At 42.6% G+C, this 18,468-nt stretch overlaps 1 non-coding gene across 1 annotated transcript; it reads left to right on the plus strand.

Annotated features, from left to right (window-relative positions):
- The first annotated feature begins 9,681 nt into the window (after positions 1-9,681).
- On the plus strand, positions 9,682-9,784 carry LOC116229898 (U6 spliceosomal RNA). The gene has a single exon (XR_004167135.2). It is a non-coding gene; the product is annotated as a U6 spliceosomal RNA (small nuclear RNA).
- The last annotated feature ends 8,684 nt before the right edge of the window (positions 9,785-18,468 follow it).

Raw genomic sequence — 18,468 nt, forward strand, 5'->3', positions numbered from 1 at the left:
GAAACTGGCAGAATGCAAATCCTTAATTTTTCTCTAAATGTGCAGTAATTTGATCCACGTATTTAGATTTCTGATTTGAGGGAGAACAATACAGTTCTTGCAGTGCTTCCCTTACAACTGTTCTGCCAGACTGGAATGTTCTTTGGCCATTTGGGAAGACATTATATTTGCAAATCCATTTATTACTTTGACTTTGACTTTGGCATTTTCATTAGAGACCTGGCTGCAAATCTGAACTATTATCCCAGCTCAGTTTACCTTCTTGTAAGCTTTGCTGATATGTGAAGTGTTGGATGGGTACTGAGCAAAGCATATTGTCCTATTAAAACACATTTAAAGAGTCTTGTAAACCCTGGAGATTAACCCTAATGTTTATGGAGAGTTATAGATGCTAATTCTTGCATGCTTGCCATTCCAGAGCATGGCCTGGTGGCAAACATTCTTTCTACCCCACAGCATTTACGTCAATGGGATTTGTCCATGATCTGATTCCTTAGGACAGAGAAATTAAATGGTGGGAAAGTGAGGAGCATAGGCATTTACCATCCTGGACTATATTAGCTGGTCATAAAATCCTGTAGATACAACAGGAGACCTTCTAACTCAGAAATAGAAGAACTTTCCCTTGAGGATAGTTTTGGTTAAAAACTTATTGATGAGAGGTTGTCTTATTCAGGTGGAAGAAGAATTTTCTCTTTCAGTTTTTTGTTAATGCCTCTGTGATAGGGAACATCTGTGTATGTTCTCTTTGTTCTGCAAACACAATGAATGGCAGCAGCCTCCTCACAGACCTTCATCTTTCTTGCAAACTGTGAGGTTGATGCTCAGCACCCATTAGTTTCTTCTTGTCTGGGGTTAGTTGATTTTTGAATATCCAAAGACTTCTGTCTGATTGTAAAATAGTGAACAAAAACGTGATAAACTGATCTGTTTGCTGTATATGAATGCATCTGCAGAAAATACGTGTTCATACAAATATGTATATATATTGGTTCTGTGCATTTGTGTGTGGGTTTGTATATGTCTATACGTGCACACACATGTTGGTGCATGTCTATTTGGGCAAAGTAAATCTGAGCAAATTCAATCTGCTCAAGCTGACATCTAACCACACCACTATATTTCTTGATATCTCAGACAAATAACTTTGTAGATCTCCATAAAGCCAATTCTGCCAAATTCTTGGTGAAATGGCAAGACACATTTTGTATGGTATCACCTCTTCAGGATGAAATGAATATATCAGTTATGACACTCTGTCAAGAATGTGAAATTTATGCATGGATGGGTTCTTTTGGGAATCACTTCGGAGATCATAATAGAGGAGATAATGAGGATGGAAAGTTAGTGAAGCTTTTGTCAAGAGTTTTTGGAACAGCAGCTGACCAGAAATGTTTTGAAGGATACCTGCAAGGATCTCCTTTCCTGGTGTTGACTTCAACAAAACAGGTCTATATGCTCCACCTCCCACACTCCCCTACACCAGTTTGACAAAATACAATATAATCAGTCAACAAATGGAGTTTATTATCCTCTTAATTTGAAACAGTCTACCAGACCCCAAATTTTGACTGACCACTGTGATCAAGAAATTGAGGTAGGTGGAAATTAGTCACCTTCAGACTAATCAACTCAGAACCAAATTTTTTTGATAGAAGAAGATTCTTGGAACTTTGCATTAAGTGAAAAAGTGCTCCACATAAGTGGGAAAACAAGAAACAATAACAGGACAGTTCAAGGAATGCAGATTACACATTCCTTTTTAGTTAGACTGTTACTTGAAAATACTGGGCTAGTAATTTGTCAGCAAAAATCAATCTGATTAATTTCATCTCTTTTGTGTGTGTGTGTGTGTGTTTCCAGGAGAGCTCATTATTTTGAATACATTCTTTAATCAACAATACTTTCTGGATAACATTTGAAAAACACTTATTGTCTTGGCCTGGAGCAGGTCATAGTGAATAATAGAAATTTATGATGCTTTGATTTTTTCCTTAGCCATTTAGCATGCTTCTACTATTTGAGCCTAAGGAAGTGCAACTTGAAGATCTCGATAGATGAAAAACTTAATATGAGCCAGCAGTGTGCCCTTGTGACTCGGAAGGCAAATGGGATCCTGGGCTCCGTCAAAAGAGGGGTGGCCAGCAGGGACAGGGAGGTGATTGTTCCCCTATACTCTGCTCTTGTGAGGCCCCACCTGGAGTACTGCGTCCAGGTCTGGAGCCCCCAGTACAAGAAAGACAGAGAGCTGTTGGAGAGGGTCCAGAGGAGGGCCACAAAGATGATCAGGGGACTGGAGCACCTCCCCTATGAGGACAGGCTGAGGGAGCTGGGCTTGTTCAGCCTGGAGAAATGAAGGCTGCAGGGTGACCTCATTGCAACCTTTCAGTACCTAAAGGGAGCCTACAAACAGGAGGGGAATCAACTCTTTGAAAGGGTGTGTGACAGCAGGACAAGGGGAAATGGTTTTAAGCTGAGGGAAGGGAAATTTAGGTTGGACGTCAGGGGGAAATTCTTTACGGAGAGAGTGGTGAGGTGCTGGAACAGGCTGCCCAGAGAGGTTGTGGATGCCCCGTCCCTGGAGGTGTTCAAGGCCATCCACCATAGATTAAAAAATAAAAACCTAAAGATGTGAATAACATCCCATCAATGGTTCACTATTTACTATTTAAAATGACGTTGAAAACACGTTTCCCTCCAGAGTGAGTCTTGGGGCACTCCTGGGAAAACTATCTCCTGGCTGTAGTATTAACCTTCAGTAACACCCTCGCGTTGGAGACTATTGTAACTCCATTGAGGAATGTGCATGGTGTTTCAGATCCATGGTATTTGTAATGAAGCCTTTGAGCAACCATACAACACCCAGAACTTCTTGACATAAGGATTTTTTGTTATCTTTTGTAATAATTGCATCCTTCTGTGAACAGTTGTGTGAGCACTGCACAGGATTGATACTGATAATGATCAAATTTTACCTCTTGCCCTTCCAAAACATCTTTGAGCTGATTATTTCTCCCCTCTCACTGTTTCATACTGGAGGGATTCTCATTAAAAAAAAACAAACAAAAAACTTGAACTAAAATTGGAGCAGATACTGTGTTTTGTTGATCCACATGCACAGATTACAGTGAAAATGAAGTCATAACGCCAGCAAAGAGCTAAAGATAGTTCTGCCATTGGATGACTAAGAAATTTGAGTTTTTTATCTCAAACACCTAAATTAAAGGGACCCCAAATTTCTTTGTGCTGAAACAGTGCAGAGTTGGGTGAAGACAGCTCCTCTATAGAAGAAGAGGAAAATCTTCCATTTCGAATCATTTATTAATTTCTTGTCTGACAAAGAGTGGCTGATAGTTTTAAATAACAAATTCATTTATTTCATTTGCTGGTGGGAGCTGGTTGTAAGAACTTGCTACACTGTGGGGGCTGAAGCATTGTATGCTTTTCCCATGGCCCTTGAGCACCAGGGCAGGGCAGAACTTGGTTCTTGGGGCTCTCAAAACAGCGGAGATTCGTATGGGCTAAGTACATTGTAAATAGTGTCTCAAAACCGTGAAAATATTATATAACTGATAAAGGGTTCAATGACAAAAGGCTGACAATTTTTTGCTCATATTCTGGCAGCAATAGTGACTCCCTGGGAGGGGGCTCACCACTGTTTTTCCCTCAGTGCAGTCATCGCAAACAGTTGCTTCAGGATTTCCAAGTCACAACAAAATATACCTTGAGTGGATCTGGTTTATGTTTTTCTCAGTGAAGAAAAGGAACAATGCTGCTGATTGAGTACAGAAAGAAGAAAGGATGGAACTATCAGGGCTGAGCAGCCTGCAAGCTAAAGCATTAAACAAGAATTGAGCTTGGTCTAGTGGAATTGATTGCCTGATGGTGAAGTTACTGAAAAACATGTGGTTTGAGCAGCTCCACTGGCAGTGCAAGCGTTTTGCCATAAAACCTTGGGAGACACTGGCTTCCCTCTAGCTGCTGGCTCTTCACACTGATGGGTGTGCAAGGAGCCTGAAAGGAGGCCTGTGGGAAAGCAAGGAACACAGGGATGAAAACTGTGGCCACTCCCAGCTGCATGGGCACAGTGGTCAAGTATTGCTATAGTGGCTGCACTCTGGTGAAGGGGCGGAAGTTGTGGTTTGCAGTGTCTACCAGAGGGACAGCTGCTAGTCACTCATTGTTTGAGAGTAAACCTGTGGTTTATTGACTGGTTAAAAAAGAAAATAATTTAAAAATCTGTTCTAAAAAAGACTCTTGCTCTCATACTTGAGCTTGTGCCGGGCCCTGTATGGCTGAGAGTAGCAGAGGGAGGCCACTAAAAGGTTTATTTCATGGTGACCTTCACACCAGTTCCAGCCTGTGTGGGCCTTGCTGCCGCATGGAGATGCTTGGGTCAACTCGTCTGGTCCCACCTCCAGTGGTATTTTCCTGTTTGGATGAGCACAGCACAAGAAAGAGGATGCAGATCATGGGAAAAGAGCAAGAGTCTCCGAGGAGGAGCCTATTACTCAGACTTTCCCCTCTGATGGTGTCAGGTGCCTCTTTTAAGAACCCTAACTCACACTGCTTGGAGTTTAATTTTAGGCTCATGCTTCCCACATATGGCTTTTGTACTGTGGGAAGCCTTCAGACATATCACACTTAATCTGTTTATCCTTACTCATTTTCTTGCCATGCTCAATATTTGTTTTTAATCAAGAACAACTTTCCTGTCTTGTGCATTTGTCCGGCTGCAGGGTAACGCACAGCTCTGCTCCAACGAGTCACTCTGTGCTGGTTATGTCAGGTCAGAATCATGTCTGCAGATCTGAGTGCCCACACAGTGCTTTCTTCTGCCATTCCTGAGCAGCCAACACAATTCTGAGGCAGTCAAATGACTTATATCTTAGTTTGTCCTCATGACAAATAAGCTCCATATCTTCAGCCAGCTGTGTAGCACTTTGGGGGCACTCAGAGGACTCTTCCTAAGAGAGGATTTAGTTTGAGTGATGATGCCACTCTGCTCATCAAAAAAACCACAGCAAAGAAAGATTGGGCCTTCAGAAAACAGAATGAGCTTTGCAACTGAGTGCTGTGCAACCAGAATTAAACTCACCCATTTTAGACACAAATAAGGGGAACATTTCACCCAACACATGTTCTATCAATTTCAGTAGTAGCTGAAAATTATTCTTGGATCTGAAATATAGTAAACTCAGAGCCACAAGCATGTTTTGCTGGAGAGGTTGTGTTCTCATGCAGCAGCTGACATTGCCAGGGCAGGAGTACCTGGAAGACAGATGCAGAAGATTTAGTTCTGTAAACCTCAGAGTCAAACCAGAAGAAGAACTGGATTAAAACAAAATACACTCTTGTTTCCCTTACAACCATTGAAGCCATGATGGAGAGAAAGAAAAAGCTATGAATGCCTATAGTATGAGTTATTATATTATGAGTTATTATTATATTAGCACAAATAACTTACATGAGAGTGTCCTTGTGAAAAAAGAAAGGAAAAAAGGTGTATTTATTTGTATATATGTGTGTATATACATATACACATGTATATATATGTATATATATATCACATTAAAATGTGATGGCTGGAAAAAACATACACATAGGTTGTGCCGAAAGTAATGCCTCCTATTTATTTCCATGGAAATTACAATAGTTAAAAAGAGCATAATAATACTACTTGATGGAACAAATTCTCAGCTACAAAACATTATTTTTCAACCGCTCATCACCATTAGCTATGCATTTTCACCAGCGATGAACATGAGCCTGCATGCCATGTTTGTAACAATCTGCACCAGCAGAAGTGACCCACTGTTGCTGTCGCCACTGCTGAAATGCACCACTCACAGTCTCACTGTGCTCACATTCACTGCTTGGTCACCATCAACATTCAGCATCAATGAATGCCAGTGTGTGCCATTTCTTCTGCACGGAGGAATTCAGTGACAAACATCTGTCACAAGGAAACAAACTGTAATGTAATGGTGGAAAAGTTCAGCCTCTACTACCATACTACCAAAATATACCTCTGAAGTCAGCCATCATCATAAAATATGTGCATTACTTTGGAAGCAACTTGTGTGTGTGTGTGTGTGTCCATAAAAATCACACTTCCATCTATTATTTTTCACTAATTGGCTATTTCATGTTACATGTGGTATGTTAGTAAATATCTCACACATATAACAGATAATTTCCTTGTCAAGATAACTGCTGAGGAAATATCCCTATGTTTTCCAGCACTTCTTTTTATAATTTAATGAAGGAGCTGAGTGAATGAATCCGTGCTCCCAGCAGAGCTGCCTGGGTGGGATGGATGTCACAAACAGCCTCCTCTTGAATGCTGCCAGGCACCAGAGCTTTAAAACTGTTTATCTTTTACTTTCCAAGAGATATTTTCTCTTATTGCACACAAGATATCCTGCATAAAGAACATGGCCTGGATAGGTCAAGGCTTATGTGAGATATAACCGAACCTAATTTCTTTTTTAACCTCTCCTGCTCACAGAAACTATCCTTTGAGACTCTTCTTTTAAAGTCATCCCTGCTTTTGTTTATACAGCATATTTTTCCTGTGTGGCCATATTTTACAGTGCCCTACCCTAATGTTGAATTACACATTCTCTGCTCCTTGGAGCATCAGCTCAGATGTGGGTAACCAAGAGGGGTGGCAGCGCAGAGCTGTGGTGGGACAGTGATGGTGCTGAAGAGGAAAAATATTGCTTGTGTCTTACTTTCCTGAAAGATGCTACAGTTCTGTGACAGTTAGGGAATAGATGACTACAAAACTCAGAGACTAACCAATGGACAAGTGGGAAGGGAAGAGACAGTTTCCCTGTTGTCAAAGAGACATCCCAGTGTTAAAGTGTCTCCCATTAAAACAACACATAGTTTTGGTTTTGGTTTCCGCAAATACCCCCATAACTCAATGACTACCTACAGCTATAAAAAAGTAACCACTAAAGACACAAATCATCTGACTCACCAAAGGTGAGTGTAAGAAATGATACACAAAAAACCCATGACATCAGCATCGCTTCTAGAGTTAACTTCTTTTGGTGTGTTTCAGATAGAAGCAGAAATGTCAGCTTTGAACTTTGATCTTCTTATACGTCATTAGCTAAAGAGACAAGAATGCCAGGTTAAAATAAAGCATCCCTCTAACATATTCTTTAAGTTCATCTTCAGGTACTGAAGAAACAAAACAAAGCCAGCATGTTTTTCAGTCATTAATCAAAAAGCTTTTCACATCACACTAAGTCTTCGTGCCAGAGTTTATTTTACACATAATTACACACATATGCTCTGCCTGAACACCTGCAATTGCTGGAAAACAGACTCTGAAGGATTAAAACAGGGCATAGGACCTGTCAGTAGAGCTTGGCTAATAAGGATTGTTTTTTCAGTTCATTGGCAGTGCTGAAAGAACTGCAACACAGTTTGTTTCAGGTTGCCCCAAAAAGAGAATATTCAGTGTTTTGGATGAAGAGTGAAAAAAATCATTTGTAGCTGAACAAAACGGCTCATTGTGTCTGGAAACCAGTGTTTCAAATACTTCAGTGAGTGCTGGAACCCTGCTTTCAGTCATAAAACCATAGCATTTTATTTTAAAAATATCAACATTTCAATGTTTTTTCACTTTGTCAGAGGTTTTAAGGAACTTTTTTTTTTTTTTCCTAATTGGACCAATTAGACAATGTTGAAAATATATCAATACTTATTTTTATCAATATCTATCAGCATTTTCTGGGAAAATAAATTCCATCGTTCTGTCAAGCCAGAAACCACAATGTTCTACCTGCTTCTAATTTGTGTCATGGGTGTGATTCACCAATGACATGCAACTGTTATGAAATTACCAAGAATTCTCAGTCTTGCTGCAGAATTCTAATTTTTCATCCTTTTAAGGTAATCTTGTGTCGAATTAAGAAAGAAGACACTGGGCTGTGCTATCTCCTTGGGGGATTCCAGGCACAGAAAGGTTTTTCTCCAAAATATCAACTTAATCTCCCCCAGAGTTACATGGACTGTGGAACCTACCACAACTTCATGGCATCAATAAGCTTGTAAAACCCAAGTGGACAAGTTCTTAAATGTTGTAATCAGCTCGTGTTTTTAATGGCTGGAATTTTTCTATCTCTGAATGGATTCTTATCTGAAATATATTATGCAGTTTAGGCAGAAAGGTATTGAAAATGCATAATACATGCTATTTTGTATTAAAACATTTTAATTGCAACACATATTCCAAATTATTTGCTCTATGAGAATCTCTGCTAAAATATAACTTGACCCTAGTAACATTTCCTTTTTACTTTATTTTTAATTTGCAGTGTGTATAACTGATAAAGATGCAGAAGTTTCCTGTCTGACAGTGTGGCATTTGAGAGCCAGCTGGGAATGGAAGTTTCATATACTGGGTAATGAATATATCCGTCAGCTTCATATTTCTTTCTGACATATAAATACACTTCATAGGGTGAGTCTCAGTTGAAGACTGGACCCTTTTGTGTTTCCTCTCCATGAGATGCTGTGAAGTGAAATAGTTGTAATGTAATAACAAAGCAAACTCACTAAGCCTGGAGCAACCACAGTGTTTCATAACCCAGGCTATGAAGACTATGGTGATGCCAGGGTTGTCAAAGCTGGAGATTGCATCTCAAACAATGGAGATAAGGTCTTCCGTGAGAGTCAGCATTTATGCTAATTAGAATAACTGATATACTTGTCTGTTTTTGTCAAGGTCTTTTGTATGACTAGGAAGCCCACAGTGCTTTTTGTTTCTTAGTAATGTCCCACAGGAACAGCTCACTGGACTCTGTGGAGGAGGATTTTTAGAAGGTTACTCAAAGCGGTTTTTTGGCTGGAGGTTTTGCACAGCCCCAGGAGACAAGCACAGAGGAGGGCATGGAAAAGCAGCAGACATTAAAAGCACTATCACATGCTCCTTTTTCATTCTCAGAGACCCTGATAGCATGCACTGCCCTGCAAGGAAGCAGTCACGAGGATGGGGGCAGAGGAAAGACTTATAGTTTTGTATCGAGGAAATCACTTCCCTCTGCCCCTCTCCATGGCAGACCCTCTTAAGGGGATCTGAAGGGATACACAATTCCAGAGAGATATGATCTTGGTAAAATAGGATGCCTTGCACTACTTGAGACACGTAGCAGGCACAAGCATTAAATCGTGACCATTGACGGGAAGGACATTTCTACCCTGCATAGGATCATCTGTTTGATTCTGCAGATTTACTGCTAAGCCAACAGGGGTCTTGTGGAAAGGTCTGAATGTTCTGGTAGGAGCGGTGGGGAAGGGTTACACCTGTGTTGCTCTGGACCAGTTTCAGAGGGCAGTGTTACTCTCTGATGTGATCACACTGTGGACTACTAAGAAAAAAGGGATGGCAACATTGGCTTGTTGAAAAGACTAGACAACAAATGAATTGAAATTAAATTAAAAAGGAGCTTGTTTAATTTCCTGTTACTTATTTTCATTTTGTTGATGCCTGCAGGTCCCACCAAAATGCCAGCTATCTGATGCAGTTGACGCATTAGTGATAGAATTGCTGGCAGTGACCCTAGGGTCAAAGAGTGCAGAAAACAAGAACAGAGAGCACCCACTGCAGAGAGACAGTTTATATACATATATATACACATAGCTGCTTTGCAGCTGTTTTTCATGCTTTGGCGGCACATATACTAAAATCAAACTGATACAAAGAAGATTAGCATGGACCCTGCACAGGGATGACATGTAAATTCATGAAGTATTCCATTTTTTTTTTTCCAGATCACGTGATGTGTGTGGGATAATCAGAGGATCAGACAGAGATTTGGCTTGAACAACCTCATCTCCTACAACCAAGCTATCTAGAGGATGAAGGAAAGTGCACGTAATCTACCTAGACTCATCTCTGTCTCCAACACTATTCTGGAGAAGCTGGCAGCCCATGGCTTGGACAAGTGTACTTTTTGCCAGGTAAAAAACTGACTGGAGGGCCAGGCCCAGAGAGTGATGATGAATGGAGTCAAATTCAACTGGCAACTAGTCGCAAGTGGTGTTCCCCGTGGGTCAGTACTGGGTCAGGCCCTGTTCAATATCTTTATTGAACATCTGGATGAGGAGTTTGGGTGCATGCTCAGAAAGTTTGCAGATGACACCAAGCTGGCAGGAAATGTTGATCTGTCAGGGGGAAGGAAGGCTCTACAGAGGGATCTGGACAGGCTGGATAGCTGGGCTGAGTGGGATGAAGTTCAAGAAACCAAATGCCAGGTCCTGTGCTTTGGCCACAACAATCCCAGGCAACACTACAGGCTTGGGGCAGAGCGGCTGGAAGACTGTAGAAGAAATGGACCTGGGGCTATTGGTTGATACTTGGCTGAACATGAGCCAGCAGTGTGCTCGGGTGGCCAAGAAGGCCAACGGCATCCTGGTTTGTATCAGCAATAGTGTAGTCAGAAGTACCAGGGAGGTGATCGCCTTTCTGTGCTCTGCACTGGTGAAGCTGCACCTCAAATATTATGTTCAGTTTTGGGCCCCTCACCAGAAGACATTGAGGCCCTGGAGCATGTCCAGAGAAGGGCAACAGAGCTCTAAGGAGTCTGGAGCTCAAATCTTATGGCAAGAAGCTGAGTGAACTTGGACTGTTTAGTCTGGAAAAGAGTGATTCAGGGAATATCTTATCGTTTTCTACAACTACCTGAAAGGAGGCTGTGGTGAGGTGAGGATCAGCCTCTTCTCTGAAGTAACAGTGATAGGATGAGAGGGAATGGCCTCAAGTTGTGCTGGGGGAAGTTCAAATTGGAACCTTCTCAGAAAGGGTGGTGAGGCATTGGAACAGGCTGCCCAGGGAGATGCTGGAGTCACTGCTCCTGGAGGTATTCAAGAAATGTGCATATGTGGCACTGAGAGACATGTCTAGTGGGCATGGTGGCAATGGGCTGAAGGTTCAACTGGATGATCTTGCTGGTCTTTTCCAACCTTTTCTGTGAAAATACTGTGGTATAAAATAGCCCTAGGCACAGCTTTGGTGCATTGTCCTCATCTCGGACTGAGAGAGACCATTCCTGACATTGCGTAGTGCAGTTTGTTTTTTAATTTCATGGGTAACATTGTGCAGAATGAAATCTTGAGCCTGTAAACCTATTGCACTGTAATGAGTGTGCTGGAGACCTGTGGGGGCTTTAGCCCCTCTCAGTGTGGATGAAGTCTTGAAGTGCTTTATCAAAATCCTTCTTCTATAAGAAGAATAAGGGAAAGAAGTGTCTAGGTAGGGATACTTGAAGGACAGCAGGAAAGCAGCGATGGTATACTGTGCAAATGAGAATATCACTGGATATATCAGTCTGAACGCCAGAGCATCAAGTTTTATGTATATACATGTATATATATTGATGCACTTTTTATTAAGTAAAGTGAGATTTTGGTTTTCCAAAGACAAATAGGCATATTTTGTCCATGGCTAGAGATACCACCCCTTCCTACCCCCCTGAAGCCAACAGGACTCAGCAGAGGCAACCCCAGCAAGTATGGAAAGAAGCCAGTGGTGGGTGGGTGTGGGAGGTAACCCCATCCTCACCCTCCAAACCAGTTTCTGTCTATATAAAGAAATGTCTGAAGAAGAGTGGGAATCAAACTGCTTTTAGCACCAAAGCTTCCCAATTGACTGGATTATCTCTTTTTATGGATCTAACCCATCCACAGACCCAGAGTCAGAAGGGATCCTTTGCGGTCTCCTTTGCTCCTTCTACCAGTGATGTGAGCTCAAAGCTGGTAGATCTGATGCATTCAGATCTCAGTCAAGGAGAGGGTGGGACCGCAAAGCTGTAAACACTGAGTGTAGGCAGATGGCCTGGGAGACCATCAGGGCTGTTCCCAGCTCTGAAGCTCTGAGTGAATCTGGGTCACCCTTGGCAGCCTGCTCATTCCCAAGTGTGTTGGGACCATCTCCCCCTGCTTGAGTGCTCCAACTCTCAGAGCTTCCCAGCACAGCCAGCAACCTCGTGAATTTCAGCATTTAATATTGTTCTAATGAGTGGTTACAGCGGAACTCTTTTCTAGCCTAAACAAATTATTCCTTCAGTTTTTTCCTCTGTGCTCCAGCCCCTTGCAGTTCCTCTCGACCCTCTTCCCCAGCAAGGTCCAGTGCCAAGCCCTGGTGCAGGGCAGCTGCTTCAGCCTCATGGATGCTGAGCAGAGCAGAGCAATTGTTTACAAGTGCAGGCTTCTATGTCCTGGAATGACATTTGCCTTTTGTACAACAGTATCACATTGTTGATTCATGCTTTCTCCCAGCTTTGCTCTGAGCCCCGCATCTCTTTGCACAGCAGTGCTGTTGATCTTGCCAGCTCAATCTGATGCACATCAGAGCTTTCCCGCTCTCACTGAGTCTCATCCTCTTGATTTCAGATCACATTTTTATTTAGTCAGGACTATTTTGAATTCCAGTTTTGCCTGTGAAAGTGTTGTTCAGGTCTCTCCAAACTCACTACTGAAAATTTTATTGAAGCTAAGATATCATATGTGCCCTCTCAGTGAATCCCACATCTCAAAACCTTTCTACATCTGGCTCACTGTGAGCCCTGGCCCTGGCCCTGCCAGGAACGCCAGCAGCATGCAGTGAGTGCATGGCCATTCCCTTCGAGCAGGCATGTCCACCCCACAGCCCACAGGACACATGCAGCCCGGCCCAGCTCACACTGCGGCCTCCCTCTGTCCCTCGCCATCATGGAGGCCGTGAGGCCCAGTCCAGCCCCACAGTACCGACTGAACACTATGAATCCCATCTGGGCTGAAACAAGGACCTGAGGAGGGCACAGTGCTGTGCTGACTCAAGTGATGACACATAATTTTTTGGGTTTGGATACACTGGCTAAACACAGCCTTTTGAACAATGAAAAATATGCAGCCATGCTTTCTGTTTTGATAAAGGAATTTGAAAACTGGTTGCAAGACTGATGAAAAATTACGTTTACTTTGGGTGTATTTGTGACTCCATTTTCAGTTGACCTGAATTATATAATATAAAAAATAATTTACCTGCAAATTTTCCAATGGAATATACTACATTGCAATCAGATATTCAACTCAAAGGAAAATGTGATCATGCCTCTTTATCAGACTTTTGTAAAAACCTTTTTTTTTCATGCAGCCCAAGACAATCCCTCTTTCCTCAATGTAGCCCAGGCAAGCCAGATGTTTAGACACCCATGTCTTAGATCAACCCATCCTTATAGGTCAGTTATCACTGAAACACGCGTTCCCAAAAAGCAGTGTGTTGCTTTGCAGTACACAATAATCAGGTGTCAGAGGAGGAGAGGCTGCTACAGATAAGCCAAAATCTACTGTCTTATACTGGGAACTGAATTTTTCACTTAATAGAAGGATCTCCAGATACTGATCCAGAAGGGAACAAAGCTTTCAGAATTGCAATCTCTTGCCTTATTTGTGGGATGCATTACAGAGATTTAGCTGCTCCTGAATTTAAAAGACATGTACACCAGCATCCTCCTGTTCACCTCTCCTAAAATGTCTTCTGGTGAAATTCTCCCCTGTTCCCTTGGTGAATTCTCTGAATTTGGGAATGACATAATTTCCTTGATTTTTGCCTGGTCCCCAGCCACCTAATCCAGCGCTACTTGCACTTACCCACCAGACTTAAATCTCTGTGTGATACCTTTTACAGCCACCTTCTTTAAAGATAAACATATGTTACAATAATAGTAAAATAACACATTACTCTTTCAGGCCTTCACACTTGTTAACACTCATCTGGATCTATGCAACTTTAGTTTTACGTCTATAATTTTATTTCCATAAATTTTAAATCCATACATAGGCTTTGGGGTTTACATGCAAGTAACTAATGCCTTTCTTTATGAATCTTACTGCTGGTGCACTTAACTGTAATGCATAGTACAAAACACAAGAGCAAATATCTTTCCTGGACACCATATGTTAAAGGAATAAAGTCCTGACTTAATACCTTTGCCTTGCAGAATAGCACAGTCTTAGGTCACAGGATAAATACCCACAAGTTCCAGAGTATTGTCTAAGTCAGTTGCTGTAGCAATTTGAAATTTTGTTCTATCAATGACTTAAAAAGGGGATAAAACAACATGCTGCTTTTTAATTCTTCTCATTTTTTCTGTGTTGGCAACACTCAAACCAGAGTCATTTACTTCTCAAAGAAAAGCACAAGACAAAACATCTCAGGCCCTTGGAAATTACTTTTTCATATACATAGAGAAGAGCAGGCTGCTTGCTGCTCTTGACTGATTCTTTAAGCTTCACAGCTTCAAACCAGATCACTCTGCCTATTTTTAGAGCCATACAACTTTATAATTTCATGGAAAGGATAAGTGCTTTAATAGGTAGTCACAGAAGGGTACGGGTTGTGTACTGAGCTTTCCTGAGCATCAAACACCAAGGCTGTTAGGCACAGTGCAAGAAGGAATGTATCATCCACAATGGATGGAGTATCCCTGAGCACAATTTTGCAGTGTGGAAAGACAGGGTGTTTATCAGGGACCAGCAGAGATGAAGGTCAGGAACCTGGGCAAGCTTGAGGGGATAGATGAATTGTAGGGTATGTGAAGGGATCAGGTGTTGGCTCTTATCCATTCTACCTCTTAATAATTGCCATGACTGTGAGTCTTATTCTCCTTATGATTCTATAATTATTACTGGGACCCAATCAACTGACCAGTGAGAAAGTTACTTTGTTGCTTTTGCATTTTTTCCTGTACTCTTAATAAACCACAGTACAATCCTCCTCATCTATCTCCTTCTGCTTGTATACAGTTTCAATAAAGCACATGTGGTTTGAGAAAAAGTTTATTTTGCATTTTCTCTGAAGTAGGCAACATTTTCTGTCCCTCTATTTTTCACTATATCCTTTGTATTCTCATCATTGAATCTGTAAGAGGTATCCTGCTAGGTAGTTTCTTTCCATTATTACTTCTTAATGTATTTAACTCTTGGCATTTTGTAATAGTAAGGCTCTGGAAGGAAAGGGTGTTTCAGTCCACGTACAACAACACATTGTGGTGGCTTGTAAGACAGCAGACGGGTGGTCTGTGAATGGACTAAAAGAATACATAGATACAAAGCAGACCCATACAGACCCCAGAAACGAATGAGCAAGGGGAGAACAGGGACTTATAAATTAACATCTGAAGTTCAGTACGCTTGTATTTGGCTGCAGTGGCAGGGCAAACTGGCAGCACTACACAGGCTGGCTCTTGACTATTTTTTCAACATGATGTATTGCTTTCAGCAGAAGGAATGTTGGATGGTCTTGGCCATAGTGTTGTGAAAGAATGATGGAGACTGCAGTGTTTTCGTGTGAAATTTGGTAGGTGCCTTTGTCTAAATGCCGTGGAACAGTGCAGTTGTGTCTTTGATTGGAGGCTAATACGAATTATTAAACTGGTGGCTGTCTGCTATGAAGTTGTGCATAAAGGCTTTTGTTGGCAAAAACTGATAAAAGTGAGCTCTATCAGCTCCTGCACACCAGGATTGCCCCTTATGTGAGCTTTGCTTTTTGCTTGGGCACATTTGCTATCTATACAGATCCCTAGAGAATCACAGAATCACAGAAGCACCAAGGCTGGAAAAGACCTACAAAACCATCCAGTCCAACCATCCACCTATCACCAATAGTTCTTACTAAACCATGTCCCTTAACACAAAAGCCAAATATTCCTTGAACACCTCCAGGGTAGGTGACTCCACCACCTCCCTGGGCAGCCCATTCCAGTGCCTGACCACTCTTACAGAAAAGTAGTTTTTCCTAATGTCCAGCCTAAATCTTCCCTGGTGCAGCTTGAAGCCATTCCCTCTAGTCCTATCACTGGTTACACGAGAGAAGAGGCCAATCCCCACCTCACCACATCCTCCTTTCAAGTTGTTGTAGAGAGCAATAAGGTCTCCCCTGAGCCTCCTCTTCTCCGGACTGAACAATCCCAGCTCCTTCAGCCGCTCCTCATAAGGCCTGTGCTCCAGACCCCTCACCAGCTTTGTTGCCCTTCTTTGAACCCGCTCCAGGGCCTCAATGTCTTTCTTGCAGTGAGGGGCCCAGAACTGGACACAGTACTTGAGGTGCGGCCTCACCAGAGCTGAGTACAGGGGGACAATCACTTCCCTGTTCCTGCTGGCAACACCATTCCTGATGCAAGCCAAGATGCCATTGGCCTTCTTGGCCACCCGGGCACCCTGCTGGCTCATGTTCAGCTGAGCATCAATCAATACTCCCAGGTCCATTTCCTCTACGCAGTCTTCCAGCCACTCTGCCCCAAGCCTGTAGCGTTGCCTGGGGTTGTTGTGGCCAAAGTGCAGGACCCGGCATTTGGCCTTGTTGAAACTCATCCCATTGGCTTCAGCCCAGCTATCCAGCCTGTCCAGATCCCTCTGTAGGGCCTCGCTACCCCCAGGCAGATCCACACTTCCAGCCAACTTGGTGTCACCCTCAAACTTACTGACGGTGCACTCAATGCCCTCATCCAGGTTGTCAGTAAAGATATTGAAGAGGACAGGCTCCAGCACTGATCCCTGGGGAACACCACTCGTGACTGGTTGTCAGCTGGATTTAGCTCCATTCACTACCATTCCCTGGTAGTGAGTAGAGAGTTAAGCTTCATCCTGACTGGCCATGGACCCATGCTGCTGGGCTCAGCCTTTTCCCCAGAGCAGCCTCAACCCTTTCCAGCATTCAGAAACTGGGGGCTGGCATCCTGCCCACAGCTCCTGTTACAGAAACTGGGATCCTTTCTTTTCGGAGCTGGTCAGCTGCAGAGCAGTGTGCGCCTGGCCTGGCAATACCCAGCCCAGCTGGGGCTGCTGCTATCACTCAGAGAATGTTTCCCATGGCTCTCACAGTGACTTGCTACTTTTGCAGAGACAGCACAAGATCCACTGGATGACTTTTTTTTTTTTTTTCTTTTTTTTTTTTCTCAGTCCTAACAGGTACAAATCTTCTACTTACAGCTCACTAAGCAAATATTTTCATGAGAAAGGATTGCATCCCTTCTTCCATGCTGATCAACCCATGTGTGCTGACATACAGCAGCTAGAAATTAAAACAGTCTGGTTGGGGGTGTGAGAGAGAGCAGAAGCAAAATCTACTGCACTGCAGGCTGCACACTTTCTGTGGCTGCTGAGGCTGTCCTGTATCTGTACTTCATGCAACATAGGAAAAGAGAAATTCAAACTTTCTTGTTTGCACCTGCAGTTCATTTTGAAAGTGTCCAGCTGCAGGTGCAACTGAACAGTTCAGGACCACTTTTTTAATAATTTACCCTGAAGCACCATTGCTTGGACTGCTGTCAAAATCACTAGCTCGGTAATGGAGCTGACAAATGCTTTTGCACACTCGTTAAGCCACATATTTGCAGGGCTCCACACTTAGCTCTCATCGTGATCCTGGCACATAGAGTTTATAAATATTCAAAAGGTGATAGTCTAATGATTTTTGCATGAGTAAGTTGTCTGAGCCCTCGTTGCTGCTCCAGTCTAGAGCCTGAGGAATAGTGGGTCCCCTCTCCTCCCTTTTCCACATGAAACAATGGCATATGATTTCATTCAGCATCGCCTAAGATGTTCTGCCCCATGAACTGTCAAACACCTCCTGGGCAAAAAGCATTCATGAGCTTTCTCAGAGCTCCATGCTGTGATGTGCAAATTTGTCTACTTGCCTGAATGGTTTAGACATCCTGAAACATTCAAAGGCTGCAGAAGAGCTGCTCTTAGTTATTCTCAGAAGTATCCAAGACAAGCAACATATCCAGCTATTTCTAGGAGCTGCGTGTGCTTTTTATTTTAATGTCTAATTTCTAGGTCAAATTCTCCATTGATGTACACCAAGAGTGTCAGAGACCCAGTTATCCAAAACCGGTTGTGCATGTGGAGGGACTTAACAACATAGAGAATAGCTATGTATTTGCTTTTGCCCAGCAGAAGATGGACAGAGCCTATACTACTTTAATCTATGGGGTGAAGCTCTCCCTTTCAAGATTATAGATTATTTTTGCTGTTAACCATAAGGAGAAATCTACTGTGTGTTCAGCATTGCAGTATTCCTTGTGATTTACATCATTATAGTACAGTTGTAAGATATTATTCTTTTACATCATTGTCTCAAAGCTTGCTGGGGACACAGATGAACAAATCCATGCAAGTCCTGGCCAAGGGTTGAGAAATCCTTTGTCTGGAGAACACTGATGGGCAAGTCCTGGGCAAGGGTTGTGAAATCCTTTGTCTGAGAGACACCGTTTGACAAGGTCAGGGGAAACGAGAGAGAGAGAGATAAGCTGCAGTTTAATGGCCCTGAAGTGGTCTTTTGTGTGGGCTTATCTCGAGGAAGAGGGCCATCTCAGGAGGTGCCGCACATGATTCTGACCCAAGTGCCCAGGAATGACACAATGGCAGAAGAAGAAGAATAAAGAAGGTTTTCTGGCAACAGATTCT

The sequence above is a fragment of the Phasianus colchicus genome, chromosome 1 (genome assembly GCF_987193195.1).
Source record: "Phasianus colchicus chromosome 1, bPhaCol1.hap1.1, whole genome shotgun sequence".
Taxonomy (NCBI): domain Eukaryota; kingdom Metazoa; phylum Chordata; class Aves; order Galliformes; family Phasianidae; genus Phasianus; species Phasianus colchicus.